The sequence below is a fragment of the Pongo abelii genome, chromosome 21 (assembly GCF_028885655.2).
Source record: "Pongo abelii isolate AG06213 chromosome 21, NHGRI_mPonAbe1-v2.0_pri, whole genome shotgun sequence".
In the NCBI taxonomy this organism is placed as follows: Eukaryota; Metazoa; Chordata; class Mammalia; order Primates; family Hominidae; genus Pongo; species Pongo abelii.
Window position 1 is genome coordinate 9,173,034 of NC_072006.2, and position 13,352 is coordinate 9,186,385.

At 40.1% G+C, this 13,352-nt stretch overlaps 1 protein-coding gene and 1 long non-coding RNA gene across 8 annotated transcripts in view; one reads left to right on the forward strand and one right to left on the reverse strand.

Moving 5' to 3' along the window:
- The window catches only part of LOC129052189 (uncharacterized), a 32,900-nt gene extending 29,302 nt beyond the window's left edge, over window positions 1-3,598 (reverse strand). Inside the window, exon 1 of the long non-coding RNA XR_008517080.1 lies at window positions 3,524-3,598. This is a non-coding gene — a long non-coding RNA (uncharacterized LOC129052189). The remainder of the gene's footprint in view (window positions 1-3,523) is intronic.
- Window positions 1-13,352, forward strand: part of MACROD2 (mono-ADP ribosylhydrolase 2) — a 2,107,194-nt gene that overhangs the window by 562,046 nt on the left and 1,531,796 nt on the right. The window lies entirely within an intron of this gene.

Genomic DNA, 13,352 nt, shown 5'->3' on the forward strand with positions numbered 1-13,352 from the left:
AAAGCAGTGTGGCAATTCCTCAAAGAGCTAAAAACAGAATTACCATTCAACCCAGCAACCCCATGATTGGGTATATACCCAAAGGAATATAAATTGTCCTCACATAAAGACACATGCACTATTCATAATAGCGAAGACATAGAATCAGCCTAAATGTACATCAATGATAGACTGGATAAAGAAAACATGGTACATATACACCGTGGCATACTATGCAGCCATAAAAGGAACGAGATCATATCCTTTGCAGAAATACGGATGGAGTTAGAGGCCATTATCTGTTCCTGCATTTGCAGTAACAGAAAACTGAATACCTCATGTTTTCATCTATAAGTGGGAGCTAAACAATGAGAAAACATGGACACAAAGAGGCGAACAACAGACACTGGGGCCTTCTGGAAAGTGGAGGGAGGGAGAAGGAGTGAATCAGAAAAAATATCTATCGGGTACTATGCTTGGTACCTGGGTGACTAAATAACCTGTACAGCAAACCCTGTGACATGAGTTTACATGTATAACAAACCTGCACGTGTACCCCTACACCTAAAGTAAAAGTTTTTTTTAAGTGTACAAACTAGAGGCTTCTTTTAAAAGATGGTGGCGTGTAAATCCAATTTATATGCACTAGCTTCTTTTGAAACCCAACAAAACAACAAAAAAGAAAGAAAACTCAAGAAAACCATCAGTTTATTTACTATGGTTCGTTATTCCTGAATTCTTTACTCTGATTTATTTCTTTGATGCTTATCCTTGAGTAGGTTTGTTTGCTTGTAGGTTTGAAAGACAAGCTCAAGATACTTCACTGTTTGAGGTTATTTTTTTGTTATTTTTTTTTCTGTTTCTACAGCTTCTTTTCTGGCCTAGTTGAACTACTTTTATTGATCAGAATTGGCATGTTACAATCTACATACTTCTCCACATATAATCTTTTGCTCCTTGCTCCTACTTTTTCATCTTCCCTGGTGAACTACCCATTCTTTATAATTCAGCTCAAATATTAATACCACCTATTTCATGTAAACTTTCCTGACTTCCCCAGATAGAGCTGACTCTTCTCTTTTTTGCTACCTTTGTACCTTTACCATTTCTTTATCTTCCACCTGGAATGATAGGCTTTTACTTTGTTTTTTTCTTGTTTGTTACAGACCAAGTTGGGATCAGTCCCTCCTCTACTTACCTCCTCCCCAAGAAGCTTCTTTCTTCAATCAGGGGCAATCTTAAACAGGACATTAGCACTAGATGCACACAGACACAGATACACACACACACACACGCACGCACACACACACCCCCCAAATAGGTTTTCTTGAAGTTTTACGGAAAATTCCTGGGGAGACATGGAAGAGGATTAACATGATGCACTCCAAAGCACAGACTTAATAAAAGTGCATTGGCTACTTCTATTTTTCCCCAAGCAAAATACCTCATATTTTTCTTTCTCATAATGTCATCTCTTCCATATGCTTTCTAAAATGTGCCCTTCCTCATTCTAAGCAGGTTAGTTGTCACCCTCAGCTTGCATAAGCCACCCAGCAGAGCAAAAGCCTCTGTTGTTTCTAAAACCTGCCCTCTCGGGGGCCTCTTCCTTGCCGTTAGGTTGCTTATCACAGTCTCCGTATTTGAAAATTCATCTCTCTTTTTTTTGGGAGCCAGTAAATAGCAACAGGAGATTAAGCTGCTAATAATAACTAACATTTATAGTTAGCTTATTGTATGCCAGGCACCATACTAAGTACTTTCTATATTACATTAAATAAGATTATCTTTATATCCCTCTACCTGCAGGTTTGTCTCCTACGGAAGACTGTAAGCATTTGCACAGTGATGACTGTATTATTTTTTTCTGTATTCTTAATACTTAGCAACGTGCCTGGCACATAGTAAGCACTTCATAAATGCTTGTTGGATGAGTGTGTATGCATTGATGTGATGTAACTGGTGGTGAGAAGAATCAGCCTGTTCACAGTACCTTTAGTCATAGTTCTTTTTAGATTTGTTTTTTGTTTTCACTTCACCATGGTTGTCTTCCACTGTTCATCATGTGGTCAGTACAAGCCCTGGTTGTCACTCTATTATCCGTGGATATTTTCAGCTCTTATATTCTGACAACTAATTACTCCATGGGAAGTCTTTTAATCAGGATTCTCTTTGTTTATATTGAAATGACTAATATCTTTCTCACACATCTCATTTCAGCAATATGAGTTGATGCTGTATTTTGGGTCATGTATTTTAGACCAGGTGGCCAGACAGCAGCACTCCCCACCAGTGAAGACAGGTTAGGTTTTCAGTCTATGCTTGGTGCATCTCTAGGGGGTTAATGAAGCCTCCCCGTCAAAGACGCTGTGATGAGAGGACAGGCAGGACTCCTGCTCCCTCCCCGCCTGCTCTGAGTTCTAATCCGAGCAGCTCTTCTTCTGTCTGGTTTACATTTTCATCTTTTGGGTGAAATGCTGTTAAATATAATACATTTGAAAATGATTGGGTTAAAAAACCTATTCTATTTAAAATATCAAGATAGCCATGCATAACACACATAGATAGGTCCTCAACGTTAGCAGGCTGGGTAGTATAGTCAACTGCTGAAAATAAATACAGCACAACCCAACAAAAACAGCTTTCCCCTCAAACACTAACAAAGTAAAATAAAATAAAAGCAAAACCCTGAAACCCAAGCAGAAATGTAAAGCTGAAGAGACATTTTCTAGATTGGTCAGTCACAGCAGTGTATTCAGAAGGCAGTTCTTCCTCCAGGTTTGAGAGGCCTGTAGCCATGTATACAGAAACCATCTTGGGTAAGGTGCCTCTACCCTGTCGGGCTTACTATTTAAGATCCTTAGTGGGTGCCAGAGGCCTTTGGCCTGTACTGCACAGGCCTTTTCTTGTTTGTGGAACCTCAAATTCATTTTCTCTCCAACAGGCCTTTTGGTTTCTTAAAACTCTCCAGTTCTTGTCCCTGCACGTTTTTCCCTCTCAATGGCATTTGACTCAGGTTGCCAGTCATTAATTTCCTTGTATGGAATTAAGGAGATCTTCTGGTCCATTCTGTGGCTAGAGGCAATAAGAGAACCCATCCTCACAGATCTAGTCTCAACATGAAGCATTAGAATGTAAGCTCCCAACTCTAGAATATAAATAAGGTCACTGAGGACAGGGATTTCTAACTGTTTTATTCATAGATGTTTCCCTACCTCCTAGAGCAATGTTTAGTAATATGTAGGCACTCAGTAAATATTGTTTAAATGAATGAAGGAAGGAATAGTGATCTCACAGTCATGCCTTTTATACTTTTGAGAATGAATTTCTCAACTGTCTTATCCCTCGATCTGTTATTAACTATGCTAAAAATATTTCTTGGCTTTGAGTAGCATTGTAGAAGATCCTCTTCCGTTTTCCTATTTTCATAGATGATCTTCCATTAAAAAAAGACACTGGCATGTTTCTGCTGTAGAAAAAAGGAAGCAATGGGATAGCTACAACTCCTTCTACTCTTCTCCCCCAGAAAAACCCTTTGAGGCCTCACCAATAGATGGCTTGCCTTCTCCTCCGATCACCAGCAGACAGAGGGGCCCTGGTGTTCTGCTGTGTTCTCTACACCAAAGGGGAAATGAATAATGTGTGAGATTCCTCTCTGGAATGCTGAGTGTCTCAACCTTCCTTATACAATTATATTTTCTGCTTCATGGTGACAACAGCATCACCTGTGGGTTCAGAATCAGAGACCTCCAGCTTATATCCCCATTTTGGGGTAATGTATGTGCCACCTTTCTTGGATATTATATAATAAGTGAGTCTCCTCCCCAGGAGATTGGGGACTCAACTATCTCTAAACATTTTCTCATCTTTTCTTCACCTAGGGTTCCTGGGCTCCTGTTGGGCCTCGCTGGAACATCCTAGGGTTAAACCAACCTTGGGCATTAATTTCAGTGTCTGTTCTCCACAGTCACAAAAATATGGACCTCTGGTTACACTTTATAAAATAGCAGAGATCCTACCTAGTCCACTGACAGATGTCAGCATAACATCCTCTTCTAGAAATGTACTAGCTTATGTTTTCTGGGTACCCCCAAATTCTATAGCAAGATCTAATTCTCAGTGCAGATCTTAACACCGTATCTGAGTACTTTGTGTCTATATAGGTTTGCCTATTCATAAGAGTCCAGAGGCTGGTATTAAACATCCCCTTTTGTCTCCTGCAATTGCCCTTAGATCCTTCCTGAGGATATGCCAGTCTAGTTATGAGAGGTGATCTGGACGTTGATCATCTAGTGTTAATCTGGACATTGTTCTAGATAAAACACACATAAAACCATGAGCTCTAAAATGTCCTCAGTCTTTAAGGATGATAGAATGTGCTTATAGGTTATAGCTAGGTTGATTATAGAATTTATTATTTAAAGCATGACACCTTGAAAGCAAAAGGGAATGGTATTTATAATTACATTGCCTCAGAAGTCATAAACCAGGACCTATAGTCACTCTGGTTATGGCAGAAATCTTGCATTGGAAAATCTTACCTTCAACTTATTTCACCCTACATGGTGAAACTTTTTAAAAACTCTTCTTTGAAGTAGTCTTTCACCTTAAGGATTCACTTTTTCCGAACCACCAATGTCCTTTCCGATATAATTATGTGGTCTAATTCACCCATTCCTTCACACTGTTCATGTTCTTAACCACTTTATCATTACTAGAAGTTGGCTAGGGCTGTAGAGATGTCCTAAGTTTTTTCTTGAATAGCAGCTGACTGGACAAGTGAAGACCTTCTTTTCTAATTTATCCTAATAAATTGGAATTTCACTTTTGTTTTGTTTCAACGCCAAATGTGGACTAGCAGTGGCAAGATAAGGGTGGAACAGAGGGGGAAAAGGAAGGACAGGATGAAGGAAGGAAGCCTACCACCTACGTATACATCACACCTGGGATGCTCATGCTCTTGTCCCCTGCCTGCGTTAGCCTTGGACTCACTGCTCCCTTGAGATGCCACTAAAAGGGAAAGGGAGACCATATTTAGAACACTCGCCCCACCCTTAACTTTACCACCTTCATTGATGCTCCTCAAGTCCTTAACCTTCTCGTTAGCTTCCCCAGCCTCCTTCCTGGTCTTGAGCAGCATTCATGCTGAGTCTCAAATCACAGCCCCTTGCCCTGCTTCCTCACTTGCCTCATACTGTCTCTGTATTGCTTTCCTCTTGCAAGAACTGCTTCACCACACTAGGAGAAAAGCCTAGAAGAACCCTATTCTTATTGCTCTATGGATGAGAATGTAAGGGGTTAGGAAGAGCCCCCATTTTCTTATCTTTATGTTGAAAATGGAGGGTGATATGTGGTCTTGACACACCAATTTAGAATTCTGAATTTATTTTCTCATCAAAACTCCTTTATAACTGGCCACTTGGTTTCAAAATACTACAAGTAGTACCCATTGGATATATGAGCCATATTGGTGTTTAAATAGATGTTTATATTCTTATCTGTCAGTCTAATTACCATGTATAATAGTATTTCCATACAAAAATCTGAGCTTAGTTCCTCAAGATTGCTCAGATAAAATTTGGGGAGATTATCTATTTATAATTAGGTCTATCTCCCTTTTTTGCTAGTTCTCATTTGATTACATTCAATTCCAAGCTGTTAAAAGTTAGCAATGCTAATGTTAGTGATGATCACTAATATTTATTAAGCAGCTTTCATGTGGTAGGTGCTGCGTTAGTTACTATATTGTCATACTTCATATCTCACTGTGATGGAAGTATTATTTCCATATTACAGATGAGGAAAGTGAGGCACAGTGAGGAAAAGTGAGGGGCTTAAGGTTATGTAATGAATAAACGATAAAGCTAAGATTCATGCCCAGGCTTGTCAGACTCTGAAATTGGCATATTTTTACAATGCCATGTGGCCGCCTGTGCCTGGCCATATTTTACCATGTGTTACCACACTGGTGTGTCTATTTTAGGTTAGGAGCAATTTTAGAGAGAAGCAGTGCCCTAATCTGCATCTTTAATGCCATTTAGGTATGTTAGTTAGGACAGTTGGTTGCTAAAGCACTTAAAGTAACTTTTAGATCATTTGCATTTCCCAGTAGTGGTAAATAAAGATATCAAATAAATCATATATTCCCATTGATTTGGAGTTGCTTGTTATGTTCTCTCCCTTCTCCTGCTGATTTTTCATTCATTGCAGCCAATAGCTATTGGATTCATGTTGTTGGCTAAATCTACCCTTTTTCTAATCATGCTTCCTGAAGGTTGGAGGACTTGGAGGGGGAAATATTTGCCATAAAATTGATTTCTAAGGACAGGGCAATAAGTAAGGCCGATATCAGAATGTTGATCAAAAAAAGCCCTTCTTTTGTCATGTTGGCTGTAAAATATCTTGCATGGCCCAGAGTACAATGAACTTAAAATACAAGGAGAGCGCAATGCGAGTCACCATGATGACTCTGACATCAGTATTTTCCATATCTCTTTTAACCCAATTGTGACTTTGTAGAATGTAAATTGCATAGAAAATACATTTTTTCACACTGTCTCTAAATCCTAGTTTCCTTTCTTGTCATATTCTTTGTTTTATTTTTCAATTAAAATAGGATCCTGTTTTCCTTTCTTGTCATAGTCTTTTTTTATTTCTCAATTAAAACAGGATGGGTAAAAAGGACACAAATTCTGCCATTGCAAATGATCTATCAGTTTTGGGGGACATACTGACTCAATGAAGATCCAGTGTTGTCTTTCAAAATTTCATGTACATTCTGCTTATTCACGCTTTTAATTGTTATTCCCTTAAAAATTAGTAAATAAAAGGAGCCATCTTGTTTACGTATTTTTGGACTTATTTTCTTCATAGACAGAAGTCTTTCCAGTCTGATTTATATTTCTCTTCAGATTGCACTCTTGAGTTCAACTCTTCACAGACATCTACAATATTCCTTATCTCAGCTAGTTCTCCAGAATATGCTTATGAAACAGGAAAGGTTCCCTTGTCCCCCTCACAGGGCGTGTGGTGGGGGTGTGGCTCACTTCTTCAGTGCCCTGCTGCTCAAACCTCTAGGGGAGCATGCAGACTGACAGGCTGTGGGGCTCCAAACCCACGACAGTGTCTAGGGGTGAATGCTGAAGTCCCCAGTGGGCTGAAGCCCCAGTGGGCGTGTGTTACGGGGTGCTTTTTTAGTTTAGCCATTTGTAGATGGCTTGTATTAGCTCAATTAGACCCTGGTCTTCATTGCAGAGACAGAGGGCTTTCTGTATCCCGGGGCTCTTGCCTTGGTGTACGGATCATACATGGACTTGGAGAATGAGTGCAAGGTTTTATTGAGTGGAAGTAGCTTTCAGCAGATGGGGGAGCCAGAAGGGAGATGGTTTTCCCCTAGAGTTGGGCCTCCGCTTGGTGGCCTGGGCGCTCCTCCAACTACCCCAGCCAAACTCCATGTTGTTCTGCCGGTTGGTGGCCTGCCGGCCTGCCGGCGTCTGTCAATTTGTTCTTCTCGACGTCCAGCCACCTGTGTGTTCTCCGCTGATGTGCTCCTCTCCATATCCAGCTGCTTCTGTGTTTGCCTGCTAGGGTCTGGCAGGTTTTCACAGGCACACGACGGGGGTGTGGCAGACCAGGGTGGTCTTGGGAAATGCAACACTTGGGCAGAAAATGCCTGTCTTCACCTAGGTCCGTAGGGGTGGAGCCCTAACCAGGGACCATGCTCTCCTCCTAGCACTTCCCTTCCCGCTTTCCGTATCATTTAAAGGGACCACTCTCTTCCCTTCCCAGCACTCCCGTATCACTTACAATCAACCTCTGATTATATAGGCAAAAAAACCATGGTTCTAGTGAACAACCTGAAAACCGCAAATAAAATACGCATCAATGAATTATACTGACATTATAGGAAGATATGCAAATGTACTATTTCTATGGAATGAATGCTCTGGGGACAATGTCTCACACTGTGCATTGTGGAATCATGAATTTCAGCAGTTTCATTTTTCTGTGTTTTACATTAACATAGCAAAGAAAGAGTACATGTCTAGAAAACTATTTCTTAGTGACCTGTTAGACACATGCCAGAATGTCTGATGTTTTTCACATATGGTTCACCTGAGCCTGTAAGATTTGATAATACACCATTCTGAAATAAATGCGTGCCTCTAAATGTAGTAATACTTCTCCTGTCCACTTAAAGGTCAATTATTTCAACCATTATGGTTTAGGAAAATGGGCTGGTTAAATAAGCTGAGTAAAATAAGCAGCCCGGCTCACCAAGAAAGGAATTGACTTGACAGAAATGGGACTAGTCTTGCCTTTCTCAAGTCCATCCTCCATAGCCATCAGTATTATATTAACTAAAATCTTATATAATCTTATTTAATCTCAATATAAGATAAAATCTGACCTTTAATAAGCCCCACTGTCTACACTTTTTTTTTTTTTTGAGATGGAGTTTCACCCTCATTGCCCAGGCTGGAGTGCAATGGCACGATCTTGGCTCACTGCAACCTCTGCCTCCTGGGTTCAAGTGATTCTCCTGCCTCAGCCTCCCAAGTAGCTGGGATTACAGGCATGTGCCACCACACCTGGCTGATTTTGTGTTGTTGTTTTTTTTTTTAGTAGAGACAGGGTTTTTTTTTTTTTTTTTTTTTTTTAGTGGAGACAGGGTTTCTCCATGTTGGTCAGGCTGGTCTCGAACTCCTGACCTCTGGTGATTCACCCGCCTTGGCCTCCCAAAGTGCTGGGATTACAGGTGTGAGCTACCGTGCCTGGACTGAAGTCTACACTCCTTAACATGGTGTACAAAGTTCCTGATCTAGCCACTGCCTGCTTTGATAGCTTTTTTGCTTATCCTTTCTGTCTGCTACTTTTAGCCACCTGAACTGCTAATATTCCCTTCCAATATCCTTTGCTTTCTTAGCCCTATGTCTTTGTTAGGCTGACTTTTCTTTTTCTCCTTGAGACGTCTTTTTTTTTTTCTTTTTCTTTTTTTTTTTTTTTGCGGGAGTGGCGGGGGTCCCAACATTTCTTGATCTTACTTGCGGATTATTTTAAGGATCAGTGTGTTGTCCAGAAAACAGACATGGACCATTGATTAGGTTGGGTTGGGCTGTCTTCTCTGATCCAACAGTAATAGAATAACCAACACTTACAGAGTGATGTGACAGGCTCTTGGTACATCCTGTAGGTGCAAGTTATCTAATTTGACCCCTATACCCACCCTATGGAGGAAGGTATATGAGGCTGGGTCTTATGTAATAATAACTAGAGCATGGATTACCTACTGGCTTTTCAGTATCTTTTCCTCCCATGCCTTTATCCCTATATCTGCATGTATAACTAGGTCGAGAGGTGGGTAAACCTTGATGAGTTCATTCACTTCTCATATTCAGTGATTGCTGAGGAAAGGGCACGAGATTCAGTTGTGATCTAGAGGGCACTAGGGGAGCTATTAGGTAGGTTTCCTTTACCCAGAAAGATGAGATCATCTATATGAGAGCATTTTGCACACTGAAAAAGTCATCATGCTAGTTTTAGGCTTCAAGTAACAAGAAACCCAAAAGATTAAACAACAGGATTTATTATCTCACATCGCAAGAAGTTCAGAGATAAGGCAGTTCCAAGATTAGTTAATTCATTAGTTAATAACAATAAATATATAGTTAAGGACCCAGGTCTCTTTTCATCTTTCTGCCCTGCCACACTTAGTGTATTGGCTTTTGTCTTCAGGCTTTTCACTTCGTGCTTGTGATATGGCTACTATGACTCCTAGACTACCTCATTACACAGCATTTACAGGCCAGGATAGGCTCCTCTTCATGTCATTATATGACAATAATTTTCATGTCCTTTTTAAAGCATAAAATAAAAATTCCCACACACCTCCAATAAAGCTTTCTGTTCTGTCCCATAAGCTAGAACTGCATCTCTTGCCCATTCCTGAGCAGTCAGTGAAAATGGTAGTGAAATGACATGATTGCCAAGACTGATCAAGGTTTATTCCCTAGAAGGACTGAGTTTCCCAGAGGCACATAGTCATTCAATGTTTGAATGAAATTGGGATTATGGTAAAAGAAGAAGGGGCTAGGTCATGTCTTTTTATTAACTAGTGGTACCTGCCACAGCACTATACAAATATGAGCTCTCATTTTTAATATTAGTATATCAATGTTTAATATATGGCAGTGGTTTCAGAAAGATTCATTTTTGAGATAATTTTTAAGCAAAGAGGGTAATAGTGTTTTCTTTCCCATGTTTTAGATTGGGTTGCCTCAGAAGCAGAACCTAAAACAACAATTTGAGTTCAAGTAGTTTATTTGGAAGGTAGAGGAGGAGGGGAAGTGATACAAGGATACAGGGAAGAGAATGGATTATCACTGGGTGAACAAAGCTCATTGCCATAGGGGCACTCTGAGAAATGATACAGAATTACATGCAGAGTTATCCCTCAGAAGGAGGAAGGGAGCTGGGGTAATTGTACCCCAGCTTTTGCCAGTTATCTGTTGAGAAACTCAGGGAAGTGTGTTAATGTCCCCAGGGCCCTTGTGATATGGTGTTTTGCAGCTTGTGGGGAAGCTTTCAGGCAAAGAGATACAGATATTGGAAGCTAAAAGTCCCAGGGAACTGATAAGCTCAGGGGATGTGAGACCAACAACAACTGCCACATTCCTTTATGTCCATAACACAAAATAAAGAGCAGAAATGTCACAGAGCCTGCAAAGGGATGGAGATTTGTTTCGTCAAAAAGGGAAAGAAGCAATTCCGTATTTTTTATTTACTCTCAAATGGGGTACTTTCTAAAGCTGTGTGATTTATGTATGTATTATAGCCAGTTATTTCCCTGCACACTGCTTACATTTATATTATATTCTGGCAGAAAAAAACTGATTTTAATAGCTCTAAAAATACATGTTCTTATCTGCAGGATTTGTATTGATGCTTACTGAGAGCAGCTTAAAGGTTGAAACTTTATATTTAAACTATTAGCTCTAATAGCGGAGTACATTTTAATGTTACAGAGTTGGTTAAACTGCTGGTATCCTTCCACCTTCCAAGATGATTAAGAGCACCGAAAAATAATTTATCTTAAATTTTTAAGTGTGTGTTTAATTTTCTCATTTATGGCATACATAACAGAATGGCAATTAATTATTAAGTCTAAAGAAAGAGAATCATTGTTCAAAATAAGTACACTATGCTTCATTTAACTCCTATAAATATCGCATTCTGGAGACATAAACTTGCGCAGTCAGTAGCAAAAGGTGGTTGTTAATAATCTGTTAGTCACTGTGTACACTCAATTGGCCAAGTATTTTCTCCACTTATTCTTTTGTTATTTTCTCTTTTATTGTCCCAAGAATACAAAGCAATTAGCCAAAATTATATGACAATCTCTGGAAATTATTTTATTTTCCATTTGTGGTTTGGGGACAGGGAAGGTAGGAGGAGGAGGGATGGAAAGAACTTGTCAAAAATTGAGGCAGGTGTAGTAGATTGAAATAGTAGGATCTCAAAACATGTCCATGTCCTAACTTCTGGAACCTGTGAATGTGACCTTATTTGCAGAAATGGTCTCTGCGGATACAGTTAAGGATCTCAAGAGATCCTAAATCATCCTGGATTTAGGGTGGGCTTAAAGTCAGATGTACATTTGAAACACAGGGATACACAGGGAAGGTCAGAGGGATACTGGAGACACAGTATCCCGGAGGAAGAGACCTTGTGAAGATGGTCACAGAGATTGAAGTCATGTGGTCCCAAGCAAAGGGATGCCTGGAGTGACCAGAAGCTGGAATTAGCAAGGAAGATTCTTCCCTAGCACCTTCTGAGGTAGCACAGCCCTACTGACACATTGATTTTGGACCTCTGGCCTCCAGAGATGTGACAGAATAAATTTATGTTGTTTCAAGGCACCAATTGTGTGGTAATTTGTTACAGAAACCCAAGAAAACTTATATAGCAGGTATTTTATTAGTGGTAGTAATGATAATGGAGGTAACGTTTTGCCTATAATTTTATAGTTTACCAGATGTTCTCATCTATGATTATCAGAGTCAAATGATAAGCTGAATGATACATAGAAATTAAATGTCCTGCCCCAGCTATAGCCATAAGCACTCCAGTATCTCAGACACAGAGCCACTAGCCCATAAAAGCTACCTCTGGGAAGGGAAGGTTGAGGAGCTTCCTCAAGCCTCTAAGGAGTAACAAATCCTGGTGGAAAGTTTTTTCTCCCCACCCCATATTTTCTAAAGCCAGCCTTATAAAAGCTGTGCTTCCATTTTCTCATTAAACGTTCCTCTCAGCCAGCACTCGACGTTCACTGTGTGGACACATTTCAGTGAGTTTTGTTTTTTTCTTTACCATACGGTGATTTCAATTTGTACTCACTGTAGATTCATTCATTTCTTTATTAAATGCACATTTACTTCCTACCTCCCAAAGGCCTAACCTGTGCTTATGCTGAAGGACAATAGCAGTATAATGATTTTAATACCCATGTTTCTTAGAAATGTAGCTTTCACATTTTGTGCACAAAACAATCCTGTATAACTAATCTTTTTTTTTTTTTTTTTTGAGATGGAGTCTTGCTCTGTCACCCAGGCTGGAGTGCAATGGCGTGATCTCGGCTCACTGCAACCTCCGCCTCCCAGGTTCAGCCGTTCTCCTGCCTCAGCCTCCCGAGTAGCTGGGACTACAGGCGCCCGCCACCATGCCCGGCTAATTTTTTTTTATATATATTTTTAGTAGAGACGGGGTTTCACCGTGTTAGCCAGGATGGTCTCAATCTCCTGACCTCGTGATCCGCACGTCTCGGCCTCCCAAAGTGCTAGGATTACAGGCTTGAGCCACAACTAATCATTTTTAACAAAAAAAATTAAGGACAAGATTTGTGCAGTATTAAGAGCCATTACTTATTACTGTGTGATTGAGATCATTTATAGTCATTCAGTGTTTGAGCAGGTTAGTTTTCATTAGCAGTTTCTCCCCCCTCTTGGTTAAGAGAGTGAATGTTTCAGATGTGGTGACTTGGTTGCCCGTTGTTCAAATATACGCTACTGGCAGTTTCTCAAAATGTCAATCACTTCATCTCTGCTTTAATTTACTACATATATTGCTCAGAGTGCTGAATTAATGATGTGAACTTGAAGTTTCAGGTCTTCAAGTAATCCCTGGGTGATGCATCGGGATTAGGCCTTTGTCGTAGAAATTACGGACATGGGTGCTGAGCTTTTTGTGTCTTGCTATTTTTTTCAGCCTTGTATGAAAGGCCAAAAGATGTGAAGCCTTATTAAACCCAATTTATGGGAATCTATTGTTTTGGACTGAGCTCCTGCAACTAGGCCCATACCAGACCAAACCAGAATGGA